The sequence below is a fragment of the Bos mutus genome, chromosome 3, assembly GCF_027580195.1.
Source record: "Bos mutus isolate GX-2022 chromosome 3, NWIPB_WYAK_1.1, whole genome shotgun sequence".
Classification (NCBI taxonomy): domain Eukaryota; kingdom Metazoa; phylum Chordata; class Mammalia; order Artiodactyla; family Bovidae; genus Bos; species Bos mutus.
The window spans coordinates 52,595,436-52,609,205 of NC_091619.1; positions in this window are offsets into that span (position 1 = coordinate 52,595,436).

The following is a 13,770-nucleotide window of genomic DNA, read 5'->3' on the forward strand; positions in this document are numbered from 1 at the left end:
TTTGGGGTTTTCCTGAGATGGAAGTAATTCAAATTTCTTTAAATAGTTTTATTGAGATATAAAACAATCACCATAAATTTAATACATTTAAAATGTGAAATTGATAGAAATGTACTAGTGTAAATGTACAATGTTTTCTCATGGAGAAGGTGGTTAAGGTGGTTTAGGAAATCTTCCTGGAGGAGATGTGTGATGTAAATTTTGAAAACAATTTGTGCATATTATAAAGAGTGAAATGTTACCAAAAGGGCTGCAAGCAGAAAAACAGATTGTGAAAAATGTGGAAGCACCCAAGATACATATTTGTAAAACTGCAAGTTCTTCCGACAGGTGGAAGCTATCATGTTTCTGGGAAGGGTTTCTTTGGCAGAGGAGGTTGGAGGGATACTAAGGAAGGCAGGATCTTGGAAAACGCTTGTAGGCTGTTGGAAGAAATCAAGGAATCTTATTTAGAACAGTTCTTTTCTCAGAATGTTTCAGTGGAAATTCGGGATTATCCTACCTGACGTGTCTTTGGCCCTTTCTTGTCTCTAGAACTTACTGAACATAATAGGAGCCACAGAAATCCTACAGGAAAAATGAGCTCCTTTGTGACACAGAAAAGACCTCAGCATGTGCAGGGGAGGACTTGTTTTACAGTGGAGTGGGTAGGTTCCTGCAATACCCTCTGAGAACTATGAGGGAGGAAATTCCTGAAGTAAGGGGCTTCTCCTCTTGTGCACACACTCTGCTACCTCTGAAAATAGCAAGGAGAGCTGTGGTTGTATGTCCAGGCAGCCAGTCAAGATCTTTCTTAACACACTCTCAAACCTATCTTTTTTCTGTGATTACTAGTGAATTCAGACCTGTTCATCTGATTTTTCAAAACAGTTTGTTTGATCACTGAGATGCTGGAGGATTGGAAGTGAGGAGTTGTAGCTTTCAGGGCTGACAGCTCTTTTTTTTCCTTTCTCAATTCTGCCTGGAGCAGAAGACAGTCAAGAAAAGAGGCACTGGGAGGGAAGACAAGCTTCTTGAACAAAAGGTTAAAGAGCTGTGGCAAAAGTTGAAGGAACAAGAAAGAGCCTTCAAGGAATACATAGCACAAATGAGAGAGGAGATAAGAGATATAGAAGAGACTTCAGCAGGTATATGTGTCTTATTGGGGGGAAACGAGGACTGCAGCCTGGGAGGATAGTACCTCAGTTAGCTCTGAGAGACTGCTCCAAAGAGGCAGCGGGAAAAGGTCAAGATATAAGATTTTGGTGAAGAGGGAGTTCAATGCAATCAAGTGCTTACTTTACAAAAGGTTTTCTGCTAGTCATGAGGAGCTGATGTCATCATGAATGGATTTAGCAACTTTCTATATATGAGGAGATACAAGGATTGTAGGGCCACAGATGGGTCATGGTGGAGAGTTCTGACAATGAGATTATGAGCAACACCATGTAGGGCCACTCAAGATGGATGGGTCATAGTGGAGAGTTCTGACAAAATATGGTCCACTGGAGAGGGACTGTCAAACCACTTCAGTTTTAGTGCCTTGAGAACCCCATGAATAGTATAAAAAGGCAAAAAGATATGACACTGAAAGATGAACTCCCCAGGTCAGTAGGTGCCCAATATGCTACTGGACAAGAGTGGAGAAACAACATCAGAAAGAATGAAGAGATGGAGCTAAAGCAAAAACAATGCCCAGTTGTGGATGTGACTGGTGATGGAAGTAAAGTCCAATGCTTTAAAGAACAATACTGCATAGGAACCTGGAATGTTAGGTCCATGAATAAGGTGAATTGGAAGTGGTCAAACTGGAGATGGCAAGAGTGAACACTGACATTTTAGGAATCAGTAAACTAAAATGCACTGAAATGGGTGAATTTAATTCAATTGACCATTATATCTACTACTGTGAGCAAGAATCCCTTAGAAGAAATGGAGTAGCCCTCATAGTCAACAAAGAGTTTGAAATGCAGTACTTAGGTGCAATCTCGAAAAAAACAGAATGATCTCTGTTCATTTCCAAGGCAAACCATTCAATAGCACAGTAATCCAAGTCTATAGCCCAACCACTATTGCCGAAGAGGCTGAAGTTGAATGGTTCTATGAAGACCTAGAAGGCCTTCTTGGAGAAGGCAATGGCAACCCACTACAGTACTCTTGCCTGGAGAATCCCATGGACGCAGGAACCTGTTAGGGTGTAGTCCGTGGGGTCGCTAAGAGTTGGACACGAATGAGCGACTTCACTTTCACTTTTCACTTTAATGCATTGGAGAAGGCGATGGCAACCCACTCCAGTACTCTTGCCTGGAGAATCCCATGGACGCAGGAGCCTGGTGGGCTGCCATCTACGGGGTCGCACAGAGTTGGACACAACTGAAGCGACTTAGCAGGAGCAGCAGCAGAAGGCCTTCTAGAACTAACACCAAAAAAAGATTTCCATTTCATTATATAAGACTGGAATATAAAAGTAGGAAGTCAAGAGATACCTGGAGTAACAGGCAAATTTGGCCTTGGAGTATAGAATGAAGCAGGGCAAAGGCTAACAGAGTTTTGCCAAGAGAACACACAGGTCATGGCAAACACTCTCTTCAAACAACACAAGAGACAACTCTACACATGGACATCACCAGATGGTCAATACTGAAATCAGACTGATTATATTCTTTGCAGCCAAAGATGGAGAAGCTCTATACAGTCAACAAAAGCAAAACTTGAGGCTAACTGTGGCTCAGATCATGAACTCCTTACTGCAAAATTCAGACTTAAATTGAAGAAAGTAGGGAAAACCACTAGACTATTCTGGTATGACTAAATCAAATCCTTTACAATTACACAGTGGAAGTGACAAATAGATTCAAGAGATTAGATATGATAGACAGAGTGCCTGAAGAACTATGAATGGAGGCTCGTGACATTGTACAGGAGGCAGTGATCAAGATTATCCCCAAGAAAAAGAAATGCCAAAAGGCAAAATGGTTGTCTGAGGAGGGCTTAAAAATAGCTGAGAAAAGAAGAAAAGCTAAAGACAAAGGAGAAAAGGAAAGGTATATCCATTTGAATGCAGAGTTCCAAAGAATAGCAAGGAGAGATAAGAAAGCCTTCCTCAATGATCAATGCAAACAAATAGAGGAAAATAATAAAATGGGAAAGACTAGAGACCTCTTCAAGAAAATTAGAGATACCAAGGGAATATTTCATGCAAAGATGAGCACAATAAAGGACAGAAATGGTATGGACCTAACAGAAGCAGAAGATATTAAGAAGAGGTGGCAAAAATACACAGAAGAACTATACAAAAAAGATCTTCACAACCCAGATAATCATGATGGTGTGATCACTCACCTACAGCCAGACGTTCTGGAATGCAAAGTCAAGTGGGCCTTAGGAAGCATCACTAAGAACAAAGCTAGTGGAGGTGATGGAATTCCAGGTGAGTGATTTCAAATCCTAAAAGATGATGCTGTGAAAGTGCTGCACTCAATATGCCAGCAAATCTGGAAAACTCAGCAGTGGCCACAGGACTGGAAAAGGTCAGTTTTCATTCCGATCCCAAAGAAAGGCAATGCCAAAGAATGCTCAAACTACCTCACAATTGCACTCATCTTACATGCTAGCAAAGTAACGCTCAAAATTCTCCAAGCCAGGCTTCAACAGTAAGTGAACTGAGAACTTCCAGATGTTCAAAACGGATTTAGAAAAAGCAGAAGAACCAGAGATCAAATTGCCAACATCCACTGAATCATCGAAAAAGAAAGAGTTCCAGAAAAACATCTACTTCTGCTTCATTGACTACGCTAAAGCTTTTGACTGTGTGGATCACAACAAACTGTGGGAAATTCTTAAAGAGATGGAAATACCATACCACCTGACCTGAATCTTGAGAAATCTGTATGCAGGTCAAGAAGCAATAGTTAGGGCTGCACATGGAACAATAGACTGTTTGCAAATAGGGAAAGAGTATGTCAAGTTTGTATATTGTTACCCTGCTTATGCAGAGTTCAGTTCAATTCAGTCACTCAGTCATGTCTGACTCTTTGTGACCCCATGGACTGCAGCACACCAGGCCTCCCTGTCCATCACCAACTCCCAGAGTTTACTCAAACTCATGTCCATTGAGTTGGTGATGCCATCCAGTCATCTCATCCTCTGTCATCCCCTTTTCCTCCCACTTTCAACTTTCCCATCATCAGGGTCTTTTCCAATGAGTCAGTTCTTCACATGAGGTGGCCAAAGTATTGGAGTTTCAGCTTCAGCATCAGTCCTTCCAATGAATACCCAGGAGTGATCTCCTTTAGGATGGACTGGTTGGATCTCTTTGCAGTCCAAGGGACTCTCAAGAGTCTTCTCCAACACCACAGTTCAAAAGCATCAATTCTTTGGCACTCAGCTTTCTTTATAGTCCAACTCTCACATCCATACATGAATACTGGAAAAACCATAGCCTTAACTAGATGGACCTTTGTTGGCAAAGTAATGTCTCTGCTTTTTAATATGTTGTCCAGGTTGGTTATAACTTTTCTTCCAAGGAGCAAGTGATTTTGGAGAAGAACTAATGCTGAAGCTGAAACTCCAATACTTTGGCCACTTGATGCGAAGAACTGACTCAGTGGAAAAGACCCTGATGCTGGGAAAGATCGAAGGCAGGAAGAGACGGGGACAACAGAGGATGAGATGGTTGGACGGTTGGATGGCAGATTATATCATCCAAAATTCCAGGATGGATGAACCACAAGCTGGAATCAAGATTGCTGGGAGAAATATCAACAACCTCAGATACACAGATGACACCACCCTTATGGCCGAAAGTGGAGAAGAACTAAAGAGCCTCTTAATGAAAGTGAAAGAGGAGAGCAAAAGAGTTGGCTTAAAACTCAACATTCAGAAAACTAAGATCATGGTATCCAGTCCCATCACTTCGTGGCAATTAGATGGGGAAACAATGGAAACAGTGACAGACTTTATTTTTTTGGCTCCAAAATCACTGAAAATGTGCTAACTTTGGGTAGAGAGCTTATAACAAGTAAGATAGTCAAATCATTCAGAATAAGAGAAATGAGATGAAAACAATGAGATGCAATGTTTCAGTTCACATGTTGTCAAACTTTGTTCCCAATGTGTTTGAAAATATGTACATTATTTTTGGAGTACAAATTGTATAGTATCTATTGAAAATCATGTCTAAATACTTCTTAAATGTTAACATGTTAACTTGGCCACACATTCAGTTTTAAGACATACACACACATAGAAATTATATTATTTATATTAATAATTTTAAAGATGGACAACTGCTTTTCCATGCCTATCTATATGAGATTGGTAATATAAATTTTAGCACACTCATATAATGGAATACTGTTTATCCAGAAAGTTGAGAGACATTGTTCTTTTTGTAATAATACAGAATAATTTACTAGGTACATTGTAATACGGGAAAAGTGAGGGTAAAAATCAGTAGGAATAGTGTTCTATTTCTGCAAAAACATGCAATCACATATACATGTATGAATACATTTAGATGTTTTCTGGAATAATACATGGGCAACTAGAACTTGCCTCCTGAGAAAACTAGGTTGCTGAGATCAACAATGAGAGGAATATGTACTTAATTCCACGTATCCTTTTATATCTTTTGAACTTTTTAGTGACTACATAATATTTGTTTAGAAGTATAAGAGAAGAAATAAATGATGATGATGATGATGATAATGGTGATGATGGTGATAATGGTAATGATGATGATGATGGTTATATGGAATTTTGTATTCCCAGGAAACAATCAACCAGCTTGAAAAGAGTTCTAATACAGTGGTCCAGATACTGAAAAAAAATAAAATAAAATTTATATCCTAATCTTATTTGTATAATGTAGTTGACTTCTATTAATACATCCTTAAATTCTCTGAAAATAAAGCATGAAGTATTATGTGTCTGGAATACCAGCTTGTGTATCTTCTTTCCAACACAAATTAAAGTTTTAAGGTGTTGAAAGCCTGTGCTTGCTTGTTGTCTTTGTGGGAATATCCTTCTCTGTTTGGGGCTTGCTAGGCGCATCTTTGTTTTCCTGAAAGCGTTGATGTCATATGTCACCTGGCCATCCCCACTGCCATCTCTTTTCCTGGAGAAAAGGGAAGGGGGTCCTTCACCTGCAGCGAAGGAGGGATGTGTGCAAACCACATTCCTGCATTAGCTGCAGAGCAGGACCTGCTGGCCATAGGGAGACTGATACTATTGTAGTTGATTGTGCTCAATCTCTTCTCTGAGTTTTATCTTTTTATGAAGACCCTAACACCTGGGTTGACATCCTGGAAGAGCTGCTTCCAGTGGTTGGCATGGTTAGGCTTTTTGCTATCCTCTACTCAGTGGGACTCCTCCCACTGGTAACAGTGTAAGGGATAATAAGTGGCACAGTGTCCTTTCTTGACATTAATTTTATGTGAAAACTTGACTAGGCTATGGTGCCATGCATGCTAAGTCGTTTCAATCACGTCTGACTCTGTGCAATCCTATGGACCATAGCCTACCAGGGCCCTCTGTCCATGGGATTCTCCTGGCAAAAATACTGGAGTGGGTTGCCATGCCCTCCTCCAGGGGATCTTCCTGACCCAAGATCTCTTACATCTCCTACACTGACAGGCAGGTTCTTTACCACTAGCACCACTGGCAAAGGCCCTCTATGGTGCCCAGCTGCATGCTAAAATACTAGTCTAGATGTCACTGTTAAGGTAGTTTTTAGATCGATCTATCTATCAATCTTGCTCTGGAGAATGCTGCTTTATAAACCACAAGTGCCAAAGACGTTATACAACTATGCTGTGGAAGAGGTAGCAATTTTATGCATTTTCTATGCTTATGGTAATAAAAAATAAGCTTTAAAATATCTGCAGGAATTAATAATCTACAAAAATGATGTAATGCATTATAAAGTAAAACTATAGACTAAAAACAAACATTAGCATAGTTGAATTTTAAAAGTCAAAAGATCAATTCAAAGCAGACTAGACTTAACTGAAAAGAGATGTAATGACCTGGAATACAAATTAAGGGAAATGGTTTCAGGGTGAAGGAGAAGATAGAAAGGATAAAACAAGAGGTTCAATTTATATGTAATCAGTAGATGTAAGTGAGGAAACAGGGAAATGGGGCAAAGGTCATATGATTTTCTAGAAATGATGAAATTATTTGTAAATGCAAGAAGTATACTGAATCTAAGTAGAAAAAAATGGTAAGTTCACACTTGGATAAATGAGCAAAATTATAGAATACTAATAGGAATGTCTGGAGAAGGCAATGGCATCCCATTCCAGTACTCTTGCCTGGAAAATCCCATGGACAGAGGAGCCTGGTGGGCTGCAGTCCATGGGGTCGCTGAGGGTCGGACACAACTGAGTGACTTCACTTTCACTTTTCACTTTCATGCATTGGAGAAGGAAATGGCAACCCACTCCAGTGTTCTTGCCTGGAGAATCCCAGGGACAGGGGAGCCTGGTGGGCTGTAATCTCTGGGGTCGCACAGAGTCGGACATGACTGAAGCGACTTAGCAGCAATAGGAATGTCTATTTAGAGAGATCAAGATGGGAGAATAGAAGGGTGTGGAGCACATTTCCTACAAATACATCAAAAATACATCCACAGGTGGGACAATTCTCATGGAACACTTACCGAACTCAGAAGATCTCATACAGTCAGAACTACAAGAAAGATCACCATGTAACTGGGTAGGCCAAAATAAAAAAGAATCAGGACAGGACCTGTTTTCCTGGGAGGGAGCTGTGAAAGAGGAGAGGTCCCTCACCCTAGACCCTGGAACTCCCTTCAACAGCCGGGAGATCAGCTCTGGGACAGACAGGCAGCTTCACAGGCTAAAAGAAGAATGCAGTAGCCAGATTGCAACAGGCAAAATAGAGAGAGACCAGCACAGAGGGTCCATGTCACCTGGCTGCATTGCTTAGCCTGAGACATGTGTCTGCTAATGTATGGGAGTGGAGGGCAGGGGTCAGGGGGCGGGGTGGGGGCGGTGGCTGGGTGCTGAAACTCAGGTTTCAGAGGACAGACCTGGGGAGAGGACTGGGTTTGGATGCGCAGATTTACATTGCCAGTGCCCATGGGCCATCCAAGCAGAATACTGGTACATGGTTGGTCTGGCTGCTATGGGCTTTGCAATGTAGGCACACAAGGGTGGGGCCAGGGTCTGGGCTGATTCCATAGTTCCCATGGTGGATCCTGGTGCCTGACTTTAGTGGATCTGTGCTGGTGGCTTTATGAAAGCATCTGAGGGACATCCAGGCTGACTGCCTGTATCCCCATGGCTAAGGTGGGACCGACGGCAGAGCCAGCAACAGTTACCCATTTGTTACCCATGCAGTGGGTAACCACACCACAGAGACACCACAGAGTGCAATTCCTGGTGGACAGATCCTGCGGAGTAATTCTCAGCCACTCCTCTCCCAACAGAAGCACTCCAGTCTGGCCTACCTAACACTGCAGCCCAGAAATGGACCTGGAGACCTCTAATCTTCCATGGATTAAAGCCTTGTGTAACTCAATGAAACTATGAGCCATGCCAGGCAGGGCCACTCAAGACAGATGAATAATGATGGCCTGTTCTAACAAATAACAGCTTGTCATTTGTTAGAGTTCTAACAAAATGTGGTCCACTGGAGAAGGGAATGGCAAACCACTCCAGTACTTTTGCCTGAAAACCCCTATGGCATGCTATAGTCCATGAGGTCACAAAGAGTCAGTTACAATTTAGGGACTCAACAACAACTCCAATGACTTGGCCCCCTACAGGGCTGTGACATCCACAGAGCAAAGAGGAGTTTCCACTCAATATCCAGTGCAGGCTCTGGACACCACATCACTAATCACACCTCCTCTCAAGGGGATAACAGCAAACACACACTGAGGCAGGCTACGCAGGAACACTCTCACATAAAAACAGCCCTTTAAAACCAGACTAGATAACTATAACTCCTAAATCCACAAAGTAAGAGAAAAATATGTAAAATAAAGAAGGAGAGCGACCATTCCCAGTTAAAAGAGCAAGAGAAATCCCCTGAAAGAAAACCAATGAAACAGACCTCTCCAGACTACTAGATTTTGAGTTCAAAAAGGAGGTATTAAAAATACCACACACACACACACAAATTATAAGCAATATCACTGATGAACAAAGATGCAAAAATCCTCAAGAAAATACTAGCAAAACAAATTCAACAATACATTGAAAGAATCATATACCATGATCAAGTGGGATTTATTCCAGGGATACAAGGCTTTTTAATATCCACAAATCAATGTGTGTGATACATCACATTAACAAATTGAAGAATAAAAATCATACAATCATCTCAATACAGGCAAAAAATCTTTTGATGGAATTCAACATCCATTTATGATAAAAGCTCTCCAGAAATTGGGCATAGAGAGAAAATACCTTATCATAATAAAGGCTATATATGACAAACTCACAGCTAATATTATATTCCTGGTGAAAAGCTGAAGGCATTTCCTCTAAGATCAGAAACAAGACAAGGATGTCCATTCTCACCACTTTTATTCAACATACTTTTAGAAAACAAACTTATAGTTACCAAAGGGAAAGGTGGAGGAGGGACAAATTAGGAGTTTGGGACTTAACATATACACAATACTACATACAAAATAGATGATCAACAAGGACCTATTGTATAATATAGGGGATTTTACTCAACATTTTGTAGTGACCTATTTGGGAAAAGAATCTGAAGAAGAATAGATATGCATATATGTATAAATGAATTTCTTTACTGTATACCTGAAATTAATACAATATTCTCAATCAACTATACTCCAAAATAAAGAAAAAAGAAAGTGTTATTCACTCAGTCATGTCTGACTCTTTGCAACACCATGGACTGTAGCTTGCCAGGCTTCTCTGTCCATGGGATTTCTCAGGCAAGAATACTGGACTGGGTTGCCATTCCCTTCCCCAGGGGATCTTCCTGACCCAGGGATTGAACCCAGGTCTCCTACATTGCAGGTGGATTCTTTACTGTCTGAGCCACCAGGGAAGCCCAATATAGAATAAACATTAATTTTAAAAAGAAAATATTGTCAGTATCAAAAGTCTCTTGTAATTCTTTTTATTTCTACTCAGAATAATATTAAATAAAGAACTGCAGGACTTCTCTGATGGCCCAGTGGCTAAGATTCCACACTCCCAATGCAGGGGGTGGGCCTAGGTTCTATCTCTGATCATGGAACATAATCCCACATGCTACAACTAAAAAGTTTGCAAGTAGCAACTCTTCAACTACAGATCCCCCATGCCAAAATGAAGATCAAAGATCCCAAGAGCTGCAATAAAGACCTGGCACAGTCTTATAAATAAATATGTAAGAAAGTAAATATTAAAAAAAACCTGGTATCAGAATAAAATCCAACATCATCATTAAAATGATGATAAGACAAATCTAACTTCTAAGGTTACTGCCTCTTGTACGATATACTTATTTCACAGAGACAAGTGTTTCTTTTGGGTCATAGAACCATGAAGCTAAATCTAACATGAGATGATAATGGTGATGATGAAGACAATGACAGTAACAAATACAGTAGTAGAAGGGCTCACATTCATGAAATCGTGTTTGAACAGAATGGGATGGATTTCCCACATTTTGTTCTACCAGGTCAAACACTCAAATGCTGTAAACCAAACTCAAATGTAGACCTGACTGATAAAGTGCATGTTCTTTTAAACATGATTGCATTTAGTTATTCAGTAAACAGGTCTTGACTGCTGACCATGTTCTGGACATTGTGGAAAGCACTGGGGAAGGCAGCAGGAATACTATGGTCAGTAAAAGAGCTATGGTCCCCATGTACATACAGTTTTTTTGTTCATAAGTAAGACATCAACAAATTGGCATCCCAACAAGTATAATATTTCAATTTCTGATTAAGCACTGAAAAGGACTAGGATGCATGAGGGTAAAGGGATAACCCAAAGTACATGAGTTGGTCGGAAATGTTTCCCTGAGAAATTCAGTTTATATATATATATATATATTCTTACTTAGATTTAGAATACATATAATCTTTTTCAGGTTCCTTTCCATTATAGTTTATTACAAAATATTGAATATAGTACTCTGTGTTATACAGTAGGATATTATTGTTTATCTGTTTCATATACATTAGTTTACATCTGCTAATCCCAAACTCCTAATTTATTTCTCCTCCTCTGCCTTTCCCCTTCAGTAACCATAGTTTGCTTTCTATGTCTATGAGTCTCTTTCTTTTCTGTAAATAAATTGTTTCATTTTTTAGATTCCTCATACAAGTAATATCACATCGTATTTGTCCTTTTTCTGACTTACTTCACTTAGAATGATAATCTCTAGGTCCATCCATGTTGCTGCAAATGGCATTATTTCATTCTTTTTATAGCTGAGTAATATTCCATTGTGTGTGTATATGTGTGTGTGTGTGTGCTCAGTCATGTCTGACTCTCACGAACTGTAGCCCTCCAGGCTCCTCTGTCCATGGGATTTTCCTGGCAGCTGTACTGGAGTGGCTTGTCATTTTCTTTACCAAGGGATCTTCCTGATTCAGGGATAGGACTCACGTTTCTGCATCTCCTGCATAGGCATATGGATTTTTTTTACCACTGAGCCACCAGGGAAGTTCATATACATGTGGCATAGATATACATGCCACTTCTTTATGCATTCCTCTAAGGATGGCTGTTTACATGGCTTCCATGTAAGATGAATTTTTACTAAGACAAAATTGAGTCAGGAAAGGAATGAAAGAATGGATTTCCAAGCATATGGAAACTTTGTTTAAAACTCTTCATTGAGCAGCAGTGTGGTACGTTTGGTCCTGAATGCAGGTCCATGTGGTAGAGATAGTTTGGGTTTAGAGATGGGCGGGCAGGAGCCATATTCTATAGATTCTTGCAGGCCACAGAAGAGACTGGATGTTACACCCACTGAAACAGGAAGCTTTCAACTTTTTAAAACTTTTGGACATAAAAATGACATGATTCCTTGAGATGTTGTGTATTTTTTTTTTTAAATTCACTGCCTACTGAGTGGAGAATGAATTGAAAACAATAAAAAGTAATAAGTCATGACATCAGTCCCGGCAATAGTCCCACCTGCAGCTCACTATGTTGACCAGCCTGTTTTTGGAGAGAATTAAAATATCTAAATGCCTCACACTTGGTCCTGAGAAGCAACAATAAAAAGGGAAGTGCTGGAACTCTCTTCTTATCACCATAAATTATAGGCATTTCCAGATATTATGCTTTTATTTACCTAGGGTAAATGCTTTCCAGACAGGAAAATAATCCCTATCAATTCAAGGCTATGAAACAGCATTTGCTGGAACAGAATTTAGATTGAAACTGAAATTAACAAGCAGCTACTTGTATAAAAGGCTCAATTCTAGGAAATCAGTGGGTTTTCTGTTCTAGCAAAACAAGAATGTGATTTTTTAAATATTTTAACTTATACCAGATTGCATTAAAATTGTTCAAAGGGCAATGAAGCCACTGTCCCTGAGGTTGCCTTTGAAGATGGTTTCTAAATACCTCTTTCTTCCACTGTGCCCACCGGTTTTTCACTGGCTAGAAAAATTTCACAAGCAGCTGCTGCTTGTCTGGAAACATCACCAAAGACTCAGGAGCCCTCAAAATGTAATTCATTTTAAGCTGCATGCCTCTACACTCCTGTAAGACATTTTTCCACATGGTTTTCAGAGCAAGGGTGTCTGTGCACAATTTATAATGCCTCAAATTTTAAATTCAGCCCTCTACTTTCTAGCAGTGTAACATATGTTACTGGGATAATATATGATAAAAAAGATGAAACACACATTTTGTATTTGAACACTTCACCCCAAAATTCTTGATAGGAGGGGAAATGTGTATGTTTATAAAAATCTATTCACACGTCTGTTAGAGCAGAGGTGGTAAATAGAAGGATGTAAGTCTTAGCAGAAATGTTTGCTCTAAAACTCAAAGTAGTGAGTAGAGGAAAGCAGACAGAGTAAGAACGGAGTGTGGAGTCATCAAGAATGAGATGAGTTTTGGTGGAGTGTAAGGCTTGTATAACCATCAAAGTTGTGATGAGCAAAGAAGTCTTGGGAAAAGAGGTGCCTCCTACAGTACATCTTTAATAGAATCTACTATACTCACATATGACTTTTATATAGCTTGCATTTGGGAGTGGAGTTTATAGGAGCTGATATTTCCAATTCCACCTCAAAGTGTTCATCACTGTGACTAAAAATTCATGCTACAAGAGATCAGACAATGACCTCAGTATGGTCTCAGCTTGCCGTGGAAAACCAACCAAATGTGATATTGTAGGAATAAAATAGAGTCACTCTTAGTTGATTTTCCCTTTAAGGGATGTATGTTAGGGTCTCTAGAGAAGGATCTGCCACTTTGGTGCCCCAGATGGTGATATCAGGGATACCAGCCAGCAGCAAGGCCCCAGCAACCCCAGAGGCACAAGTCTGGACAAGTAGACACCGAGGGACAACTCTGCCAGAGGCAGTGGAGGGTGCAAAGTGCTAACCCTCAAGTATAACCAGAGGCAGCTCAGATAAATAAAACTTTAGTAAGTGCTGTTTTCCATAGTGCCTATGGGAAAACCTATGGGAAAACAAAAGGTGGGCTCCTATTTCTAAAGAATCTAAATGTCCACTGACAGAGAAACTGGTAAAGGAGATGTGGTACATAAATAAAATGGAATATTACTCAGCCATAGGAAAGAATGAAATAATGCCATTTGTAG